This window comes from Artemia franciscana, chromosome 18 (assembly GCF_032884065.1).
Source record: "Artemia franciscana chromosome 18, ASM3288406v1, whole genome shotgun sequence".
Lineage (NCBI taxonomy): Eukaryota > Metazoa > Arthropoda > Branchiopoda > Anostraca > Artemiidae > Artemia > Artemia franciscana.
The window spans coordinates 23391398-23416759 of record NC_088880.1 but is presented as its reverse complement, the minus strand read 5'-3'; the positions used below and the strand labels follow the sequence as shown (position 1 = coordinate 23416759).

The 25362-nt window shown below is 35.2% G+C and overlaps 1 protein-coding gene across 2 annotated transcripts in view; it reads right to left on the bottom strand.

The window, feature by feature from the left end:
- LOC136038774 (protein alan shepard-like) overlaps positions 1-8784 on the bottom strand; it is a 92917-nt gene extending 84133 nt beyond the window's left edge. For both annotated transcript variants that reach the window (XR_010620298.1, XM_065722146.1), the window contains exon 1: positions 8706-8784. The gene's annotated coding sequence lies outside the window, so the exon portion shown is untranslated. The remainder of the gene's footprint in view (positions 1-8705) is intronic.
- Between the last annotated feature and the right edge of the window lie 16578 nt (positions 8785-25362).

The following is a 25362-nucleotide window of genomic DNA, read 5'->3' as shown; positions in this document are numbered from 1 at the left end:
TGACAAAAATTTATGAGAAGTCAGAAACCAGAGCCTGACTTTGTGGGGTGAAACAAGGGAGAGGGAGTTTGCCTAGATTCTTGTCATTAAGGAATAGTCAACAGAAGACACCGTAGGATACCAGCTAGATTCTCTGGGAAACAATGTTAGGAGCCCTAGCTGAGTGGACAGGTAAAAGCAATCCCCTACGTGGAGAGAAGCGATTTCTAAATTAATGTTACTAGTACATCTAACAGAAATTGTGGTATGATCTCAACCAAAATTTGTGGGAAGTAAAAGCTATTACCTTGCTTAAGCTTTTTAAAGATCAGGATCCAAAACTAACTTTTGTGTTGGGAAAGAATCCTTAAATTTGTGTCCCTGAAATTAAGTGTGTGCGTGTGTGGGAAGGGGGGGGGGTAATTCCCTAAATTCCTTTCATAAGAACAACTACCAAAAACAGTAGTCAGATCCTAACAGAAACTACCGTAATTATGGTTTTTAGTAGAACAATCCTATTCAACCATTGCAGATGGGAGGGACCTTAAACTTTATATTCAAGAAAAAATCAAATATTACAGTAAACTTGGAAACAGACAAAAATGACCAGCACAATGGCCACTACCAGTGGCAAAGCAAGAGGCAGGTACTCTGAATGAAAGTAAAACAGTTCAAAATAGGGATGGTACCTTTTTATTGACAGTAAAATATAAAATTATTTAACTGGATATTTCGAACACATAGACAGTGTTTATCATCACTGATGAACACTGTATATTTTGAGTTTTACTGCTGATCATCACTGAAGAACACTGTATATTTTTAGTTTTACTGCTGATGATGAACACTGTATATGTGTTTGAAATATCCAGTTAAATAATTTTATATTTCACTGTCAATAAAAAGGTATCATCCCTATTTTGAACTGTTTTACTTTCGTCATGGAAAGGCAGTGTGGTCTTCGAAGTTATCTAGGTACTCTGAATCATATTCACAACAACCAAGATCGCTGGTTCTTGCAGATTATCCCTGGCAGTGTTTTCATTAGTGTATACAGGATAAATACACCTTCTATCAGTGGGTGTTTTTCCCCTTGTAAATTTTTGACAAAATAGAGATAAGCAATGTGCTTGAACCTAAAATCACACCTGGTTTACTAAATCTAAAAAACTGAATTTTTAATGAAGTTCTTAGGACAAAATTAGTTTTGAGCTGTTTACAGCAATTAAGAGTATCAGAAACTTGAGGTCACCCTATCCACTTTTGAATCACCTATAGCTCAAACATTTCTTCTATAACTTTAGAAAAATAATTATGTCCCTTAAATTCTCCCCAAGATATTCCCCTACACTGAAAAGACCAATTGAATCAAAATGGAATTTGTGTCAAATTATAAAAACGTTATAAGAACACAAGTTCTTACAAAGACTTTACTTCAAAATTAGCTGAGAGGCATGATAAGGGTTTCAAAAAGCTTGGTATCTATGTTGAAAAATAGAGTAAACTATACCCTTTATGAAAATAAATTTACTTTTTTGAAATAATTGATTGGTGTGTACTTATGTTCAAACAGACCTTAATTAAAAAACACACTTTGTATAATATCTGACAAAAGCACCCCGCTGCCAAATGGTCCTGGATATAACCCTAGGCTATATAAAAAACTAAAAAAAAATCACTCGTAATTTATCCTTACTGTACAATATAATGCAAGTTTTTATTGATCACATTTTTATCTTCATTTTCAGTCATGTTTTAAAAAATTAATTGTTTCTTGTCTATATTATATCCTTGAAGTGTGTTCCTGTTGGTTGTAAATGTTGCCAATTGTACTTTACTATTCTAAAATATAGTGCTATCATTTACACTGGGATTAGTCCATATGGAGTCAACTGTTTTTTCAACCTCATGTTTTCAGAATATCACCTTAATTCCCCTTTCTGGCAAAATATGGTCCAATGTTGAATCTGTTTTACTCTATTTACTATTTAAACACATTACACAAATGGTAAAAAAAGGTGGTGACTTTGTTTATGGCTTAGTAAAATGTCATTAGACTAGGAGAGTTGCAATTTAATGGTGACCACAGATAGGTATGACCAAGGGGACCCATAACTAAGAAGTCCTAGGGGACCATTAATCAAGCTTAACTAGGGGACCATTACCATCCTTAAAAAAGAACATCTCCATTCCTGTTTAAGATAGAGACATAAAATTTATATAAAATCAAAGCTTTAACATGATATACAAAATTTGAACTCATAGAAACACTAATTTTTCCACACACACAAAAAAAAATTAGAACAAATTTTATGATTGACACACCTTAGAACACATGCAAAATTTTAACTTGGCTATAAGAGGAGTTTTTAATTTATTGTCAAATAAGTACCAAGAGGTGACTGAATTTCAGAATGGATGTACACCAGGTAATGAGTGCCAAGCTTGACAAGTGTCCTTGCATGAAAAGAAGCATTTCTGTAATGTTCTACCCATGTTTCAAAACTCATTTGGTATATATGGTGTAAATATCCTATAATACTTATCTTTTTCATTCTTTCTTGATATTTTACAAGACTGAGTCATCAGAACTGGGTAAGATAGAGGTTAAATAAAATAATCTGTTTCCTTGTTGAAATACAGAATTCTGTCTATCTTAAATTTTCTTGGTTCTGTCTTGGAGTTTGACTCCATATTATTGAAATTAATTTCTAAAAAGTACTTCAGAGAAGGAAAGTAAATTGCCAAGTTGAAATTTTGCAAGTGTTTTAACCTCACTCAAATCAACAGCATCAATTTTTTCCAAAAAAAAGCTCCTTTAAAAAACATTTTTGTTGTTCCATATTCTGTATTTCCAAAAGTATTCATATTATATATTTTACAAAAGCTTATTTAAGAAGGTTTGGTTTGACACAAATTCCATGTCTATCTTAATTAGGAATTGAGATATTCTTTTTTTAAATAGCAATGTTTGTCAAATTCTGCACTTTTTTAAACTTTCTGCTTTCATAACTCAAAAGATACATGATAAAAAAAAACTGAAACTTCAAAAATAAACTAATTTCCCAGTCTACAATAAGTGTGCAAACTTTGATGTAGGTCTAAAATGGTTGGGCTGAGGGCTGTGTTGATCTGGTATTGGGAATTGATTTAGGCTATTGATCTATTTTGATATTTGTCGGTTTGTGTTGGGATATGATATATTGGGATTGATCCAATGATATTTTACAACCAACAGAACACTGTTTAAGCACATAAGAATAGAGTTGTATTATTGCAAAATATTCTACAGGTAGATACTACTACTACTACTAATAACTCACTGCAGCACCAAGCCGCCTGAGGCCAACACAGCTACGCACGCTCCTCCTCCAACCTAATCTATTTAAAGCCTCCCTCTTTACACCCTCCCAGGAAGTTCCCATTTCCTTTAAATCCTTATTTATGACATCCTCCCAACCCAGACAAGGACGACCTGCTTTCCGTGTAGCCCCAGACGGTTGGCCAAAAAGGACAATCTTTGGTAATCTGTCATCCTTCATCCGTAGAACGTGGCCTAGCCATCTCAACCTTTCTTTCATTATAGCCCCAGAAAGCGGGATTGAACCACACTTTTCATACAACCTACTGTTTGAAATACGGTCAGTCAGCTGGGTACCCAGAACAATCCGTAGGCAATTTCTCTGGAAAACATCTAGTAAATTTTCATCTGCTTTTTGGAGTGTCCATGCTTCAGAGCCATATTTGACCACTGTCATCACTGTAGCTTCCAATATTCTAATCTTGGTTTGTAGGCTTATCTTTCTATTCTTCCAAACTTTTTTTAACTGTGAAAAAACACCCTGAGCTTTAGCTATTCTACTTTTAACATCTTCACTGCTCCCACCATCTTTACTAATAATGCTACCAAGGTAACTGAAGCTCCCAACCTGATCAATGTTTTCGTTACCTAAGGTCACCTGTTCATCTTCACTTATTCCTAACCTTAGTGACTTAGTCTTTTTAACATTAATTTTCAAGCCTATTTTAGCACCCTGAACTCGTAAAACCTCCAAAAATTCATTCATTTTGCTCACACTTTCATCTAATATGCTTAAATCATCAGCATAATCTAAGTCCAGGAGCGTTCTTCCTCCCCATTTGATTCCATGGTCTCCAATTGCCTTTCCTGTGCTCCTTAAGACGAAGTCCATCAAAATGATCCATATAAAGGGGGATAGAACACAACCCTGCTTAACTCCTGATTTAATACAAAACCAGTTGCTAACCTCATTTCCTACCTTAACCGCAGCAGTATTATTCTCGTACATAGCGCAAATCACTTTAATGTATTTTTCTGGTATACCATATAACGATAAGACCTTTGTTAACGCTGTTCTATCAACAGAATCGAAAGCTTGCTCATAATCGATAAAACTAAGGACCAAAGGTGTTTGACAACGAAGGGACTTCTCAATTATTAACCTAAGAGTGAAAACATGGTCGACACATCCTCTACCTTTTCTAAAACCGCATTGTTCTTCCCTTAAAACTTTGTCTACAGCATGTCTCAGTCTAAAAAGTATCATATTACTCAGTAATTTGCTACCTACAGAGACTACATACCTATTATTTAAGAATATTTTAGAAATATTTATAACAATGAAAAGAAAGATGAAAATCTCACAAAGAAAAAGTATAAAGAAAGAATTTCTTACAATTTTTCTTTTAGTTTTACATAGGCAGTAGCTATACCTGAGACCACAAGGGAGATGGGGGTTGTCTGAGTGGTGATAATTACTTCTGGAAAGAACATTAATAAGATAATCAAATGCTGCTGTTATTTTATGCATCAGGACAGCTTCAATACTTTCTTTCTTCCATCTGTTCTGCTTTTGTGTCTTGACATCACTTATCGAAGAAAAACTCTTTCTGAGTCTACATTTAAATGAAACAGGGCCCTCTCTTGATGAATTCAAAAATTGTAGACAGATAGCAGTTTTATTATTTAACAATAATTTAGAAACACTGACCAAAATGGAAAAAAATATGAAAATATGATTACGAAGAGTTTGATTAAAAAAAATTATTTCAATTTTCTATAGGATGTAACCAGTGACTACATTTGGTACCACTAGGGGAGAGGAGTCGATAGGAAAGACTATTCAAGTAAGCTAGCAAAGAAACAGACTTGTATCTATAGTTAGTCTAGAATTACAACCTGAATCCAAATTTAACATTCATTTGCATCAGAAATAAACTTTACCCCCTACTTCTATATATACCAATTCAGGGTACTTTTTTGTGCATTGGGAGTGGGGGGAGGGTTTAAGTTCATTTGTGATGGAAATGAATGTTAAATTTGGATTCAGGACGTCATTCTAGAGGTAAGTTTGAACTTTACCAAACAAATGTGCAAATATATAACCCAGAATTGGTATATATAGGGGTATGGATGAAATTAATTTCTGATGCAAATGAATGTTAAATTTAGATTCAGGATACTGACTATAGAGGTCAGTTTATTTCTTAGCTACATGAATAGTCCATCAATATAAACATTACCCATTAGTTTTAGGGTTCCTTTATGGCTCAAAATTGAACTTATGAATAAAGAGGTTAGTATATTTGGAAAGAACATAAAAAGGTGTATTGAGAGCTGTGTTCACATTCTACACAGGCTAGTTAAGTTTATACAACATAGGGGAAAATGGAACATTATTTTACTCCACATATTAAAATGTAAGTAAAAATGATAATCTGATAAATAGGCCAAGAAACAAGTTGCATGTTATAAAATAAGAATTCATTGTGTTAGTGTAGGCCTTTTATTTTGTTCTGAAAATATACTATACATATATATATATATATATATATATATATATATATATATATATATATATATATATATATATATATATATATATATATATATATATATATAGAATGAAAAGAGAAATCACCAATGCAACAGCACAAACACAAAAAAAGAGAGAGACAGAAGGCGAAAAGGAAGACTGTTTTCCTAAATTAGTGAATAATATAGACCAGCACTTGAATGAGGCCTTAACCCTACTCATCCATACAAACACATAGGTCAAACAGCATAGCCATACACAATCAACCATATATATATCTGGTAAAATTCTAGTTGAGTGACTTCTTGCTATCTCAGAAAGGGGTTAGGCTAGGAAAATGAAACTTTTAGGGATGGGTCTACAGGCTTAAGGATATCCCAGGAAGGCATTTTAAAGTACCCATCTCTACTCCTTCTCTCTCTTTAGAGAGCCCTGAAATTTACCTACATGACAGGTCTATAACTATTGGTTTTCACAAAACAACATCTTCCCTTAATTTTTGGTTACCAGTTGCTTTTTTTCTGCCTTTAGTTCTGAAAACGTAATTCCTATTATTTGAGTAGAATTCTGAGCCATATCAGTGTTTTGTTTTTTCTTCAAAATTTAGGAAATGTATTTGCCTGTCTTTAAAACCTTATAAGTTGGGATTGAGCAAAGTTGTGAAGCTGAAAACAATTTTGTTGCTCTTCATTCAAGCAGAAGATCTATTTTGCAAGGTTTCACTTGTACAACACACATATTTTGATTCCGTTGATAGAACAGCGTTAAGAAAGGTCTTATCATAGTATGGTATACCAGAAAAATATATTAAAGTGATCTGCACTATGTACAAGAATAATACTGCTGCGGTTAAGGTAGGAAATGAGGATAGCAACTGGTTTTGTATTAAATCAGGAGTTAGGCAGGGTTGAGTTCTATCCCCCTTTATATGGATCATTTTGATGGACTTCATCTTAAGGAGCACAGAAAAGGCAATTGGAGACCATGGAATCAAATGGGGAGGAAGAACACTCCTGGACTTAGATTATGCTGATGATTTAAGCATATTAGATGAAAGTGTGAGCAAAATGAATGAATTTTTAGAGGTTTTACAAGTTCAGGGTGCTAAAATAGGCTTGAAAATTAATGTTAAGAAGACTAAGTCACTAAGGCTAGGAATAAGTGAAGATGAACAGGTGACATTAGGTAACAAAAAGATTGATCAGGTTGGGAGCATCAGTTACCTTGGTAGTATTATTAGTAAAGATGGTGGGAGCAGTGAAGATGTTAAAAGTAGAATAGCTAAAGCTCAGGATGTTTTTTCACAGTTAAAAAAAAGTTTGGAAGAATAGAAAGATAAGCCTACAAACCAAGATTAGAATATTGGAAGTTACAGTGATTACAGTGGTCAAATATGGCTCTGAAGCATGGGCACTCCAAAAAGCAGATGAAAATTTACCAGATGTTTTCCAGAGAAATTGCCTACAGATTGTTCTGGGTACCTGGCTGACTGACTGTATTTCAAACAGTAGGTTGTACAAAAAGTGTGGTTCAATCCTGCTTTCTGGGGCTATAATGAAACAAAGGTTGAGATGGCTAGGCCATGTTCTACAGATAAAGGATGACAGATTACCAAAGATTGTCCTTTTTGGTCAATTGTCTGGGGCTACACAGAAAGCAGGTTGTCCTTGTCTGGGTTGGGAGGATGTCATAAATAAAGATTTAAAGGAAATGGGAACTTCCTGGGAGGGTGTAAAGAGGGAGGCTTTAAATAGATTAGGTTGGAGGAGGAGTGTGCGTAGCTGTGTTGGCCTCAGGCAGCTTGGTGCTGCAGTGAGTTATTAGTAGTAGCAGTAGTAGTTTAGGTTAAGAGAATGAAACTTTCAGGGATGAATCTACAGATTAAAGTATGTCCTGGGAATGTATGTTGAAGCAACTACCTCTACTCCTTCTCCCTCCAGAGGGCCCTGACCTTTAAAAATATGTGTGATATAAAAGTGAAACCTTGCAAAATAGATCTTCTGCTTAATTAAAGTACAACAAAATTGTTTTTAGCTTCATAACTTTGCTCAATTCCATTTTATAAGGTGTTAAAGATATGCAAATACATTTCCTAAATTTTGAAGAAAAAAAACATTGATAGCCTATGGCTCAAAATTCTACTCAAATAACAGGAATTGCATTTTCAGAACTAAAGGCAGAGAAAAAGCAACTAGTAACTGAAAATTAAGGTAAAATGTTGTTTTGTAAAAATTTCAATAGGTATAGACCTGACATGTAGGCAAATTTCAGGGCCCTTTAGAGGAAGAAGGAGTGGAGGTGGGTACTTTAAAAATACCTTCCCAGGACATACTTTAGCCTCTAGACCCATCCCTGAAGGTTTCATTTTCCTAACCTAAACCCTTTCCAAGATAGCAAGAAGTCAATTGACTAGACCTTTACCATTGGTACTTCAAACTACCTTCCTGTGACATACTTTAGCCTGTAGACCCATCCCTGAAAGTTTCATTTTCCTAACCTTACACCTTTCTAAGATACTTATATCTGGGACTATTGATGGGGAATATATGCTTCTTATGGTTGACAACACCTAAGGAAAACATGCTATTTTAGTGGAAGGACAATTAGCCTACCTCACCTTCTCTAACCCATAAGGTGCAGGTTATTGATACAATATGGTAAATCTACCCTCCTTCAAACAATAGATATAATAAATAGCTACATCCATGGTAGCATAAGCACAAAAGTTAAACATAAACCAAACAAACAATCTTTATGTTGAGGTTAGACTGCAGGGAAGGCCTAGGCTGGATAAACAGATTTATGTTAAATGGATCACACAATATGAAAACAAGCTAAGCTGTAAAATTGAAATGTTTTGAAGTTTCATAAGCTTTTGTCACAACAAACCTTCTATTTTTTGAAGAAATTCCAAGAATCTTTTCAAAGGATAGTAAATAAAAAAGATCTAAACAGAAATGATGGTGATGAATGTGCGTAATATAACGTAGATGGCAGTCAATGTATCAATGGTGGATTAATGGTCCATTTAGCTCATTCGACAAATTCTAGTTATTGCCAACATTTATTGAAGAAATTGAAAGTGCTGCTCTGTTGCTGTCTATTTATATTTATGGCCATAGTCAAATTTATGTTTTTCTGGGGGGGGGGGATCTTAGACTTGTCCCCCTGCCGTACCATCAACACTGTAAATTTTGTAATTTTTGCCCAAAGATGTTGCATTTTAAGCTTATTTTGCCATCCACCGGGCGTGCCGTCTAGGGCGCTTGTCCCCTCTATCCCCTGTTAATATCTTGCCCAGCTTAGAGCCTAATAAACCGCGTTTCACAGCCATTCAAGTAATCCATCCTGGAAGAGGACCAATGCTAGAGGTTGAGGAAAAAGCTCGGGTAGTGGCCTTGCTAAGACGCCGGGTGGCAAAGGTATTGAACCAGAGGTGACGAATCTTTGACGAAAGAACATCCATCTCCATTAATCATTTGATCATTTTCTCTTATTACATGAATAAGCTACAGCTCTCAATCCAAACTTTATAAAAAAACACGAGAATAATCGTATATTGAAAATATATTCCGCTTTCATTTACGACTTAGCCACGCCATAGTCACATCAATTGATAAAAAAAACATTGTTTGTAAAATATTGTACGTATTATTGATTTTTGATAAGCTTATTTTAACGTTGTATAACTTAAAAAATTGTGTTTCAACTTAAATCAGCTTCCGACTACTGTCCAATATAGTTTCTATCTTTTCTTATTTAGGAATTTATGCCTTAAATCTTAATTATGATTCACGAACTTTATGCTTTAAAAATAAACATTGCTCATCTGAAGAAATTTCGAGTAGGATGCACAGAGTAGTGACAGTTTTGGTAGTATCAACAATTGGTTCAGCAATATACACCGGAAATTAAGTGCCAAAGACATTTTAGCTTTAAAGTCGTAATGCTGGAAAGTCCGAATTAGTAAACATTTGAAACAAGATGAATAATTGGGAATTTTTCCGTAACACAGTGGAAATCTAATTTGAATGAAAATTTTGGCCCTATGTCCAAGGGCTGTCCTCAGTAAAACATAAATATATAGAAAAAGAAAAACTTACAACATCACACGACCAATAAAACTAAAAGGAAAATTTTGTGGTTTTGTGCTAATATCTACTGTCTTTTTTTTGTAAGATCCCTTTTAATTAAATTTGTGCATAAAGCCTTAAGTTAATATTCCCCCAAGTCCTATTTAAAAAAATAGTATTGTTAATCTTAAGTTTCATTTCAATTACTTTTCAAACCACCTCTTTATGCCTGAGTCATAGCTAATAAGGTCATATTCTTCAAAAATCGTAGTGTTTTTTAACTGGAAATGTGCACTTCCTCATGAAATTGTACTTGGGAATTCAAAGATCTGTGGTTCTGACCAAATCGTTTACCTCAGTATTCCCATTGAAAAAGGGCCAGAAAAAGGGCGATTGGAACGATTCGGCCCAATCGGGCCCCAAGCTTTGAGAGGCCCCGCACCACCATCAAAATGATAAATTGATGTTGAAATTGGGAATTGTTCTTAACAATTCCGGTAAGCATTGCCTCTGGAGAGAGATCATTTTCAAGGCTTAAACCAATAAAAAAAACTATGGGGTATCTGTAATAAATCAGGATAGACTAAATAGTTTAGCAATCATGTTGACTGAAAGTGAAGACAAAAGGAAAATAGATTTTAAAACTGCTTTAGAAGCATTAGCAGAACAAAAACTTAGAACTATTGAAATTCATGTGTCCGTATTCAGTAATGTAAATTTTGATAGGCATTTTCAACAGTTTCATAATCTATAGGGGACACAAACGTAAATTAACGTTAGCACAAAATGATTACAAAAAAGAACAAAAGAGGACTAAACCGTAAGCTCCAAATGAACAAATTGGATCATCAAATGAGAAAAGATCAAGAGAACGACCTGAGAAATGTAAATGTACGATGGGTGATAGTAAACAACATAGACCATTAAAAGAGACAAGACCAATCCAAACAACCAAGGCAAAAGGCACTGAAAATGGCTGAAGTAATGATAAGCGAAAATAAAGATCAAAGTCACAAATAAACAAGTCACAAATAAAATTGAAGAGCATGGAGATATGCAGTTAAAAGACAAGTGGGAGCGAGATTCACAATGAATACTAAATGAAAGCGACGAACAAAAAAAAATATGCGGTTACAAGACATGTGACAATGAGGATCAGAACGAATCAAAATGAAAATGAAGAACAGAGAAATGTCTGGTTAGAAGATGTACGACCAAAAGAACGAAGAAATATGTAATTAGAAGATAATCAGCAGCAACAATTACAAGCAACAACAGGAATCAGAACTTGTCAAAGATGAAAGCGAAGAACAAAGAATTCTAGGGTTAGCTGAAACGCTGAAGTCAGCATCACTAGTGACAAAAATGACAGTGAACAGCAAAGAACTATGCTCTCAAAGAACAGCGAGAATTAGAACGAGTGAAACATGAAAGTGCAGAAGAAAAAAAGGTACTTGTGTGTATAATGGTACACAATCGAGAACAAACCGGTTTTATCCGATTGTAGTAAAAAAAAATTAGCTTACGCTTAGTGAAAAACAAGTGATGGATGACATAATTTGCTAGACTTGTATAATTTGGGCCATATATTTACACGTTAGGGGAGGACCTGGGGGTGAAAAATTTGGACAATCTGTAATTAGAAAGCAATTCTCACTTCATTATACACTCACTTCATGAGTTCATAATACTCAATTCATAATACATCCTTCATAAATACATTTTGCATGCAAAAACGCTTTAATTTACCATCAGCACCGCCGGTACGGACTGTAAAGTCTAGTGCCGCACCCTTTACCTTTTACCTCCCCCTAATGGACAAATCAATAGCACAGATTAGTTTCTAAAGTATAATATTCCCATAATAGTTTGGTATATCTCATTAGGATTGAACTAATTTCACCTCTCGAGTGTGTACCATTATGCACACTTTTTTATTTATTTATTTTTTTTTTTAATATGTTTGCATTGGTGATTTATATTTCTATATATATATATATATATATATATATATATATATATATATATATATATATATATATAAATATATATATATATATATATATATATATATATATATATATATATATATATATATATATTTATATATATATATATATATATATATATATATATATATATATATATAAATATATATATATATATATATATATATATATATATATATATATATATATATATATATATATATATATATATAAATATATATATATATATATATATATATATATATATATATATATATATATATATATATATATATATATATAATATAAATATATATATATATATATATATATATATATATATATATATATATATATATATATATATATATATATATATATATATATATATTTATATTATATATATATATATATATATATATATATATATATATATTATTTATATATATATTATATATATATATATATATTTATATATATATATATATATATATATATATATATATATATATATATATATATATATATATATATATATATATATATATATATATATATATATATATATATATATATATATATATATATATATATATATATATATATATATATATATATATATATATATATATATATATATATATATATATATATATATATATATATATATATATATATATATATATATATATATATATATATATATATATATATATATATATATATATATATATATATATATATATATATATATATATATATATATATATATATATATATTTGCGAGCCCAGCAGCTTCACCGCCGGTTCCCGGCAATAGGCACGCGGCAGGCTTCTATATATAGATTCTCACTTCCGCTTGTCTTCTAAACGCAGAAAATTTGAGCCTTTTCTTGATATCATGACGTCCAAATGGACCCTAGATTAGAAAAAATGCCTGTGTAAAAATTACGATTTTTTTTATTTAAGCTTTAACTTTTACCTCGGCTTTTCTTTTGTCATTATGAAAAGCATATCGCAGAACCTTTTTTTTTCTTTTAATTGTTCAGGTGGTGGGATAAAAACTTCTTCTTTTGCCTTGGCTTGTCTTTTGCCCTGGCCCTGGGTCTCTAGGGGACATTTCAACCCTGAAGGCACTGCTATATGGTCTTTGGACTATTTTAAACAAAATTGCCATCACACATTTTAAATCAGACGTATTTGGTGAAAAGTGGGGCAGCTTGGGTAGGGGGGTTAACCTTCATAATTTTTTACTTTTAAAAGAGAACTAGAACTTGTAATTTCAACCAAATGAGCCACCTCTAAGGTTTATACAACCTTCTCTTCCATAAGAACCTCAAATGCCCCAGGGGCATAACTTATGACCTCCCCCTCAGGCTTTGGTGTCAGCCTCAAAGGCCTGTTGGTCTTTGGACTATATTGAATAAAATGACTGTCTTAAAATTTATATTGCATGCATCTCGGGAAAACACAACGTGTGTGTGTGTGGAGGGGGGAGAGGTAGCCGAGTTCTGATCACTTTTACTCTTAAAAAGGGCACTAGAACCACTGATCAATAGTCCAATGAGCACCCTCTGAAGTTTATATGACCACGCTTTCTATACAAACCTTATGTGCCCCCAGGACCTAACTTACAACCATTGCCCTGAGGGCTGTTGGGGATTGGCATCCTCAAAGATGGAATTTCCGAACCTTTCAACTATGTTGAACAAAAATTTTAATTTGAGATGCTAAGGGAAACGATGAGCTTGGAGTGGGAGGGCTGGCTGCTCTCAAATCACTTTGACTATTAAGAAGGGCACAATAACTTCCAATTTCAAATGATCCCCATCTGAAGGGTTATACGACCACCCATTCTATAAGAACCTTATATGCCCTCAAGACATAACTTACAACTCTATCCCCAGAGCACTGGGTGGATGTGTCAACCCTAGAGGCATTATTACATGTTCTTTGGACAATTTTGAACAAAACCGTCATGCCCTGATTTCAATCAAATGACTTTGGTGAAAAGAGGAGTTGTTGTGAGAAGTGGAGGGGGGCTAAATGCCCTCAGTCACTTTGACTTTTAAGAAGGAGCTAGAACTTTCAATTTCCAACAATGAACCTCTTCTAAAGTTAAACAACCATCCCTTTCCTAAAACCTTAGATACCCCTTCTCTGTAACTTACAATCCTCGCCCAGGCTCTGTTAGTTTGATTAACCCCAATAGCCTTGTTATATGATCTTTGGACTATTTTGAATAAAAAGACTCTATCAAAATTTCTATTGGTCCTATTTCGGGATAAAATGACATAATTGGGGGTAGTCGGGGGTCAGTTGCTTGCCAGCAATCATTCCGTTCGGAGCTAGTGCGCGCTGGTGGATGCTATTGCTTAATTAGGATATTTTTTTCTGTTTGAATTGTTTGAACACTTGCCAGTAAGTCTCTGTTTAATGGATTTTGATTTGGTTGTTAGCAAATCTAGAGGAGGTTATTGAATAATTTTATGATGTCTCTCATGAAGTCGTACTTTGATCAAAAACACACTGAGCTTATGACGAAGATTCTTAGCCTGGAAAAGGGGATTGAGGCTTTGCGAAATGAGAATTTGGAACTCAAAGAAGAAAATACGGTTCTCGAAACCGAAGTAATAAACCTAAGAACGTTTTGTCTTCAAGTTGAGCTTGTTTCAAAAAGACAGAATATTCTACTTTACGGTATACCAGCTGTTCAATGTGGTAATTCAGAAAATGCTACTCGTGAGTTTCTCTCTGAATTAGGACTCAGTAACGCAAATTCAATGCCCTTCGTCAAGTGCTATCGTTTGAATGGAGATGAACCATCAGGCTCTAAGACCAGGGCAACGTCTAGGACTACACTAAAAGCCGGGCCAGTTTTCGTGACTTTGGCTAATTTAGCAGATAAAGACGCTATAATGAAAAATTGTGGTAGGCTGAAGGGATCGGGAAAAAGTATCACTTCCGATCTCCCGCGTGAATTGGCAGGTCGTAGAAAAGAACTGCTATCTTTCGGCTATAATCTGCGTACATCATCTGACACTTCAACTAGAGTTGCTGAAACCCGAGTAATAACGAAAGGGATTAGTGTATGGATTGAAGCGAAAAAGTCTTCAAAGAGTAAGACTTGGTTACGAATAGAGGACTATGTTTTGATCCCTTTAATCTATCTAGTAATGCGACCTCTGTGGTTCCCTCCCCCGCCGTGATAGTCGGAGGTGATGAGTAATATGTGTGATTTGTTCATTTTTATTTTTAGTGATTTGTTTGATGTTTGTTAGTTGTTTTTTTTTGTAAGTTATGATATATAAATTTTTCTTCTGGATTGGGAGATTTAGTTATGTTTTTGTTGTTTTTCATTTTGTATACAAGTTTTTTTCTTATTCAAGTTTTCTGTTCTTGGCCTTTATTTTTTCTGTTTCAGTTTCTTTTTTCTCAAAAATATGTTCATCGTTCTGTTTGCCTAGTTGCTGTCCACATGTCATTGTTATGAAGATGCCAAGCTGGGTGATGGGTGGCGCATGATGGATCATAGTTCGTATGTTTTTTTTTTTAATTTGTCTGACTCTAGGTTGGGTGACATCTTTTCCTTGGGTGAGCGACTATTTCATCTTCAAAATAACCCAATTGATGTTCTTAGTTTGATAAATAATTCAGTAGGTCAGTCTAACAAATCACCATCAAATCCCCATTTTTCAGTTAGTAGTAAATACGTATCGGATTTAGATCGAGTATCCAAACGAGATGGTAGATTATTTATACTTCAGCTTAGTGCTCAGGGTCTTTGCTCTTTGTTTGGTGAGTTGAAAAAAATAGTGCGTAGTGGCCACCCTGACTTCACTGGTCTTTGTGAGACTTTCGCTTCTTTGCTTGATAATATTTTTTTCATCTTTGACCTTGGTGCGAAATTCTATACTGATGAGTGATATCTCAGACCATTTTCCTGTTTTTTCCATGTATGATTTTTCCGATTCGTTGCCAAGGAGGAGCCAAGAAGCTGATTTTTCCTCTTTAAAATTTAATGATCAGGGCTTGCATATTCTTAGGTCACGGTTGGCAGGTCGTTCGTGGAAGTATTTCTGAAAATGGACCTGACATAGATTCTTTGTTTAATTCGTTTTACGATTCTTCGAAAGAAGTTATCTTTGATACATGTAATGCACCCCAGTCGAATCCAGCATCGAAAAGAACAGCCCCTTTGAATTCTTGGATGACCCCTGGACTCCTTAAAAGTTAGAGGAAGAAAAATTATCTTTGGAAGGCTTATAGGTGCTCTAAGCCATTTTCGCGTGATTCTCGGATTCAACTTTTCAAAGCTTATAGAAGGGTTTACACTTCGCTTTACCGAAGGGCTAAATCGTTATTTTATCATAGAAAATTCTCTGCGTGCGGTAAAAACATTAAGAAGACATGGGAAGTAATGAATTCTGTTATCAGGCCATCTTTTCTGCCTCCTTCTGTCCCTTCAAGTGTTGTGATTGACGGGAAAAATGTAGAGGGTGAGCTAAAAGTTCAAGATGCGTTTACTTCATATTTTGCTAATATTTAGGTCTTATCTTTATCTGATCTCTATCTGATTTTAGGTCTTATCTAGGACCACCTTGTCCTAAATCAATGATATTGGAACCTGTCTCTGAAGCTGAAATAGCCAGAATTGTCAATTGTTTGAGGGGTTCTTCATCCTCTGGCCCACATCGTATTCCGACTAAGGTTGTCAGATTCATTCTTCCTGTTATTGTGTGTGCCCTCATGAGACTTGTCAATCTTTCTTTTGAAAATGGTGTCTTCCCAAGTGTTCTAAAGCGTGCTCGTGTTATCATCCTTTTTAAAGGTGGATCAAGGAACGATCCTGTAAATTATCGTCCCATATCTCTTTTATAGTAAAATTTTTGAAAAAAGCTATGCTTTCTCGACTTCTTGATTTTCTTAATTCTAAACACTTTTTTCATGATTTTCAGTTTGGTTTTAGGGCGAAAGATTCAACTGAGCATGCATGTGCAACTCTCTTGAATTATTCATGTTTATTCATGGTTTCTATCATATTTATCTGGTCGAGTCATCTCGGTTCATCCATACTTTTCTATTCCTTCTGGAATAGAGTTTGGCGTTCCACAAGGATCTGTCATTGGGTCGATACTCTTTTTAATCTACGTCAATGACCTTATTTATGCGGTTAAAAATTTAAAACCTACCATTTGCTGTCGTCTTTGTCAACCAGTATCCGTCAATAGCTGTGACAAGAGTTTGTCCTTACCGGATGCACATATTGCTTTTGCTGATGACAGTACTCCTGGCACAACTGGTAGAACTGAGTCTGATCTTCTTTCAAGGATGATAGCCCTTTTTGAAAGAGTTATTCAGTGGTTTGATGTAAATTATCTTGCCTTAAATGTCGAAAAGTCATGTTTTCTCATTTTCTCCAGAGTCTCAAAGGCTTGCCCTGATTTAAATGAAATAAATGTATCAAGAAGTTCTCTAAGTAGACCTAAGGATCGTTACTTTCGATTCCTAGGCATCTTGCTTGACGAAAATCTTTCGTTCAAGCATCATATTGACCTGATTAAAATGAAAGTCTCCAGGAGCCTCGGAATCCTTATAAAACTCAAATATATATTTGAAATCTCTCTATTTTCTTTCTTGTTCTTCTTTCGTTCTTTTACAGTTGCACAGCCATCTTCCTGTTGTCCTATGTAATAATATATCTTTTGTTTCTGATCAATCGACTTATCATCTCTGCACTTCCAACAATTTACTGGTTCTTCACGCACCGTCAGTGAGGTCTGACTTAAACCCTCTGACAGCTTGCAAGAGGATCTGGAACACGCTCCCAGAGTTCGTACGAAGCTGCCACTCGCTTGGAATATTCAAAAATTATGTTAGAGATTTTCTAGTTAGTAAATAATTTTGTTTGTTTGTATTTTGTTCTTTTTTGTTTTTTTGTCACTTTATTTTTTATTCCGGTTTCCCTTGGAGTTGATGTCTCTGGATTGAGTTGGATATTTAATTGAGTTGGTGAAATCATCTGCTACTCCCTGCCTAGCTTGTCATTTTTTGGAGATTATTAAGATGGGCGACTCAATTTTGTTTTTTGGTTTTTGTTTATATTTTTTTGTTGTTGGTATTTTTTTTTCTCCCCTGTTCTTTCCCGACCATGGAGCCTTATGGGGGAGATTGTCTTGAAGCAATTTTTTGTTTATGGGTTTTAATGTTAAATAAAAAACTCAGAACTCAGACTCTTATAAAGGGCACTAGTAATTCTGATTACCAATTCAATGAGTCCCTTCCACAGTATATACGACCACCCTTTCTATAAAAACTTCAGATGGCCCCAGGGCATAACTTAGAACTCTTTCCCTGAGAGCTGTGGAGCTGGGGTGTCTTCCTTAAGACGTAAATTCCGGACCTTTCAACTACAATGAGCATAATTGCTATCTCAAAATTTTGATTAGATGTCTTTGCGGAAGTTTAAGTGTGTGTGTGTGTGGGGGGGGGGTTGTTTCTTTAAAGTCACTTTTGACTCTTAAAAAGGACACTATAACTTCCAATTTCTAACCAAATGTACCACATATAAAGTTTATGCGACTCCCCATTCCATAAAACCTTTTATGCCCCTGGGGCATGACTTACAACCCTTTCCCCTGGCACGGGGGGGGATGTTTTGTCAAACCTAGAGGCATTTTTATGTGTTCTTTGGACTATTTTGAGCAGAATTGCTGTTTCACAATTTCAATCGGATTCGTTTGGTCAGAATAGGGGTAGTAAGGGGGGGGTAGGTACCCTCGACTACTTTTGACTCTTAAAAGAAAACTAAAACTTCCAGTTTTCAACCAAGGGAGCCTCCTCTAATGTTTATACAACTATCCCTTCCATAAAAACCTTAGATACCCCCGGTACATAGCTTGAAACCCTTATCTCCAGGCTGTGGGGGTTTGTTTCAACCCCAAAAGCCTTGTTATACGATATTTGGACTATTTCAAATAGAATGACTATCTAAAGTTTCCTATTAGATGCATTTTGGAACAATACGACGTGTCCGTGGGGGGAGGGGGAGTGCTACTCTCCGATAACTTTGACTCTTAAAATGAGTACTAGAGCTTCTGATTGCCCATCCAATGAGCCCCCTCCGAAGATTATACAATCATACTTTCTATAAGAAACCTTACATACCCTCAAGGCGTAACTTAAAACCCTTGCACTGGGGTATTTTGGGGGTTGTCATCCTCAACAACATAATGTCCCATCCTATCAGCTACCTTGAACAAAATGGCCAAATTCTAATTTGAGATGTTAAGGGAAATGATGAGCATGGAGGGGGGGCTGGTTGTTCTCAAGTCACTTTTAATCTTAATAAGAGCACACAAGCTTCTAATTTCAAATAAAATGAGCTTCATCTGAAGTTCATACAACCCCCCACTCCATAGAAACCTTATTTGCCCTCATTACATAGCTGAAGATCCTCCCCAGGGCGCTGGTCTTTTTGTCAATCATAGAGGCATCATTATATATGTTCTTTGGACAATTTTGAACGAAACCTCTATATCATAATTTCAATCATATGAATATGGTGGATAGAGAAGTTTTCGGGAAGAAGGGGGCTTAATACCCTCCATCCCCTTTCACTCTTAACAGGAATGCTCACTGCTCTGTTGGTTTGTATTAACCCCAAAAGCCTTGTTATATCATATTTGGACTATTTTTATAGGAAGACTGTCTCAAAATTTCTATTGGATGTATCTCGGTAAAAAATGACATGCAGGAAGGAGGGATAGCTGCCCTCTAATCACTTTGACTCTTTAAAAGACTTGCGTGGGCATGACTTAAAACCCTAGCCCCAGGGCACTGAGGGGTTGTGTCAAACCTAGAGGCATTGTGATATGTTATTTGGACTATTTTGAGCAAAATCGCTATCCCATAATTTGAATAAGATTCCTTTGATGAAAAGAAGGGTAGTCAGGGGGGCTAGCTCTCCTCCATCACTTTTAATTCTTAAAAAGGAACTAGAACTTTTAGTTTTCAACCAAGTGAGCCTCCTCTAAGTCTTATACAACCATCCCTTCCATAAAAACCTTAAACACCTCTGGGGCATTACTTACAACCCATGCCCCCAGGCTCCATAAGTTTTTTTTCAACCCCAAACGCCTTTTTGTAGGATGTTTGGACTATTTTAAGCAAAACAGTTAACGGGCAATACAACGTGTGTGTGTGTGCGTGTGGGGAGGCTAACCTTCGATCACTTAAACTCTTAAAAAGGGCACTGAAGCTTCTGATTACAATTCCAATGAGCTCCCTCCGAAGTTTATATGACCAAGTTTTCTATAAAAGAGTATATCCCCTCAGGGAATAACTCACAACTCTTGCCCTGGGTTGAGGGTTGTCATCCCCAAAGACATAATTTTCAAACCTTTCAACTAGGTTAAACGAGATATTTCAATTTTTATTGGAGATGTTAGGGAAAATAATGACCATGGAGGGGGGGGGGGCTGGTCACTGTCAAATCACTTTGACTCAAATCACTCAAAAGGGCACAACAACTCGAGAGTTTGGAGTGTAGGGGTTGTCATCATCAAAGAAATAATTTCTGGACCTTTCAATTATGTTGAAAAAAATTTCTATGTCAAAATTTTGATCGAAAGAGTTTGAGGAAAAAATTGGCGATGGGGGAACATTTGCTCTCCGATCATTTTTGACTGATGCTAAAAAGCGGTGTGATCTTGAATAAAATTAAATAAAAAAAACAAATTTTTTGAAATGAAAGTAAGGAGCGACATTAAAACTTAAAACGAACAGAAATTACTCCTTATATGAAAGGGGTTTTTCCTCCTCGACGCCCCGCTCTTTACGCTAAAGTTTTTTATTGTTTTAAAAAGTAGAGTTGCGAGAAAGAATCAAACTTTAGCGCAAGGAGCGGGGCGTCGAGGAGGAAAAACCCCTTTCATATAAGGAGTAATTTCTGTTCGTTTTAAGTTTTGATGTCGCTCCTTACTTTCATTTCAAAAAACTTGTTTGTTTTTTTTAATTTCTGAAAGTTTTTGAATTAATGCATGTCTGATTTTGGCTCTGCGTACATAAATTATTAAAATGAAATTTGCATATTAATTCTTTTTTTGGCTAAATGGCTCTCTCTTAGTTTTGATCAGACGATTTTGAGAAATAAGGGGTGGGGAAGGAGGCCTAGTTGTCCTCCAATTTTTCGGTTCTTAAAAAGGCAACTAGATCTTTTAATTTTTAACGAACGTTTTTATTAGTAAAAAAATACGCAACTTAAGAATTAACTTACGTAACAAACTTTTATATTCTTATATTTTTGATTATATATATGAGGGGGTTGGTCCCCTCGTTAATACCTCGCTCTTCACACTAAATCTTGTTTTGTCCCAATTCTTTAAGAATGACCCCTGAATCAGAAAGGCCGTAGAATAAATAGTTGAAATTACTTAAAAAAATTTTAGCATAAAGAGTGAAGTATTTATCTCCTCCTAAATACTTCGCTCTTTACGCTAAATTATTTTTAGAACCCCTCATATGCGTAATAATCTCTGTTCGTTTTAAGTTTTGATGCTTCTCGATACTTTCAATTGAAAAAACTTTTTCATGTTTATATTTTCATTGTTTGTTTTTTTATAGTAATGCTAGAAAGTCCTGCGCCCTTTTGATTGAATTTCTCTTCCCCCATGAAATATTCCTCCAAGAAAAGATCCCCCCATATAGCCCCCTCCCCTGAACCCCACACCCAAACCAAAAAAATCCCCCTGATAACGTTGGTACACTTCCCAGTAACCATTACTGTATATAAACATTGGCCAAAGTTTGTAACTTGCAGCCCCTCTCCCAGGGACTGTGGGGGGTACGTCATCCCCAAAGACATAGTTATTATGGTTTTAGACTATGCGGAACAAAATGGCTATCTCAAAATTTTGATCCGTTGACTTTCGTAAAAAGATGAGCGTGGGAGGGGGCCTAGGTGCCCTCCAATTTTTTTTGGTCACTTAAAAAGGGCACTAGAACTTTTCATTTCCGTTAGAATGAGCCCTCTTGCGACAGTCTAGGACCACTTGGTCGATACGATGACCCCTGGGGAAAAAAAAAAACAAAAAAAAAACAAAAAAACAAATAAACACGCACCCGTGATTTGTCTTCTGGCAAAAAATACGAAATTCCACATTTTTGTAGATTGGACCTTGAAATTTTTTCTATAGGGTTCTCTGATACGCTGAATCCGATGGTGCGATTTTCGTTAAGATCCTATGACTTTTAGGGGGTGTTAACCCCTATTTTCTAAAATAAGGCAAATTTTCTCAGGCTCGTAACTTCTGATGACAAAGACTAAATTTGATGAAACTTATACATTTAAAATCAGCATAAAAATCTGATTCTTTTGATATATCTTTTAGCATTGAAATTCCGTTTTTTAGAGTTTCGTTTACTATTGAGCCGGGTCGCTCCTTACTACAGTTCGTTACCACGAACTGTTTGATGACATCTACTTCAGCATGTCAAGAACCCTGTCAACAGTTGCGCGCAAATTAAGTATAACTTAAATGAGGTTTGAGTACGAATCTGGAGATATTTTGGGAGATGGGGGCCGCTTGGGGCCAATGGGGGCTGCTGTACGCGTCCCTACTTCTGATTCATACTTTAAAGTACTTTCAGTTTTTGATCCTCCCCTTTCTACCCTACAAAATGCTGTTTACCACCCCATGGACCTCCGTTGTCCCGTTATTCGCAATAAGGGGGAAATGCTTTGATGGTAAATGCTGAATAAATATTTTTATCTGCAAATAAACAAGAATTGTTAAAGAAAAAGAGAGAGTGAGAAAATTTCGACTAGGCAAGTCTTAAGCAACCAACTGCTAAGGCATAAGTGCGTAGTAAACGACATTTAGACAAAAAAAAAATAAATATAGTTTTGCACATGCAGAAAGGCGAGCATTACAGACGATTATTGCACATGGAACCAAAATAGATTTATACAAGATCGCACGTGTCTGCTTTATTTGCTTTTATCATGCTCTTCCTAGAATCTATAATAGGATGAGTTTCTTAGAAATTTAGAGAGATAAATTAAAAACAACTAATTCTTATGTCGGATTTAGGGTGTAATTTGGCCCGATAAGAGTAACATGTAACTATGGTAATGGCATTGAGAATTTAAAAGGTTATTACTCGGTCAATGTTCTGTTTCTGAATGGGTATACAATGTAAAGTGCAAAGTAAAAGGCATATCTTAAGTTTTCTATAGAATAATTAGTTGAAGATTTGAAAGGTTTATTTAGTCGAGGTTCATCCATTGGTAAAATTTGCAGATATATGCGGGAGTATGAGTATATTTCAGGAACAGCCTAGAGTATTAAGTTGAAATTTTCAGGGTCTTTTTGAGGGGAATGTTAAACTAACCAAAAGGCGCTTTGTGCTGGTTATCAGTTTGGCTTACATTTTCCAGAGATAGTTAGAAAACACTATAGCTGTTGTTTACTATTTACTAGCTTCCAGCTAAAATAAAGCCAAAGGCTTTTTCATGTGTTAAAAAGATGGCTCTAATTTTATGATGCCTGGGTCAAGATTGAATCCGGCAGAACATCTGCGAGCAGTTTTCCCTGACTTGGATAGGTGAGAAGAATGAAAGTTATGAACATAGGTGGCGCAATATCGCCGCCTAAGTAAAGATAGATAAGTATTCAGTATGTTTTCCCCCCGAATATGACGTATGGAGGGATTTGTCATAACAACTTTGGAGGGGGTTTATTTAATTTGAAATTTAAAGCTCTAGTGTAGTTTTAAAGAGTCAAAAGAGATTGGAGGTTTTCCAACCTTCTCCCATAGTCCATTTGGCTGCCCTTTCTTCTATGACATCTGATCAAATTTTTTAGATTGTCACTTTGTTTGAAATAGTTGAAATGACTATGTCGTTGAGGATAAAATGAACCACCACAGCCCTTAGGCAAAGGCTCTAAGCTACGGAAGCTACCCCTTATTTATCAATAGATTTTACTACAAAACACAGGACGGATGTTTGATCCTTTATCTTCAAAAAGGATAACGATATTAAGGTGAGACTTTCAGGAAATGTTAGTGGGATACTGTTGAAATAAATTAAATACACTAATTGCATGCAGGCTACCAAAAGGGCGTATCTCACGAGCCCCTTAGGGTATTACGTTGAAACTTTTAGGGAAAACTGAAGGGAATGTAAAACTAAATCAAAAGATGCTGTTTGTATCCAAGGTTGTCAAAAGGGTGTACCTGCAATATCTCAGGATTGGCTGAACATGTTAAGTTGAGACTTTCTGGGTATGTTGAGAGGAAGTTGAGGAAAATTAAATGATTCAAATGACATCATATAAAACCAGATGGTCATAAGTGCGTATTTAAAACATAGCAGGAATGATTATAAGAGTAATGAGTAAAAAATTTCAGGACATTATGGGGAAGTTCCAGCTAAATCAAAAGACACAATGTACATTGTTCATTGTTCAATGTTCATTGTTATGAAGATGCCAAGCTGGGTGATGGTTGGCGCATGATGGATCATAGTTCGTATGTTTTTTTTTTAATTTGTCTGACTCTAGGTTGGGTGACATCTTTTCCTTGGGTGAGCGACTATTTCATCTTCAAAATAACTCAATTGATGTTCTTAGTTTGATAAATAATTCAGTAGGTCAGTCTAACAAATCACCATCAAATCCCCATTTTTCAGTTAGTAGTAAATACGTATCGGATTTAGATCGAGTATCCAAACGAGATGGTAGATTATTTATACTTCAGCTTAGTGTTCAGGGTCTTTGCTCTTTGTTTGGTGAGTTGAAAAAAATAGTGCGTAGTGGCCACCCTGACTTCACTGGTCTTTGTGAGACTTTCCTTGATTCAAAAAATGAATCTCTATTGCATCTCCCTGGGTACAAGATGGAATATTTGAATCGAAGTGGGATGGCTAAAGGTGGCCTTGCTGTTTATGTTTTGGAATATCTTCCGTACTCTGTTAGACATGACCTGTCAAGAAATGAAGAAGGAATTTTTGAATCCATATTTATTGAGATTAAAACCCAAGCTAAAACTTGATTGTTGGTAATATATACCGGTCTCCTACTGGGTCTGTTCCCTCTTTCCTTCAGATTCTTGATGAGGTCTTGGAAATAATCCAACTTCATTTGTGTGAACTTGTAATTATGGGCGACTTCAATCTTAATTTGTGTGACCGGAGGTCATCCTCGTCCTTGGATTTTCTTTCCACAATGCTCGCTTGTGGAACACTACCTTCTGCATTCATTCCAACTCGTATAACTAACAATATCGCTTCTTTGCTTGATAATATTTTTTTCATCTTTGACCTTGGTGCGAAATTCTATATTGATGAGTGATATCTCAGACCATTTTCCTGTTTTTTCCATGTATGATTTTTCCGATTCGTTGCCAAGGAGGAGCCAAGAAGCTGGTTTTTCCTCTTTAAAATTTAATGATCAGGGCTTGCATATTGTTAGGTCACGGTTG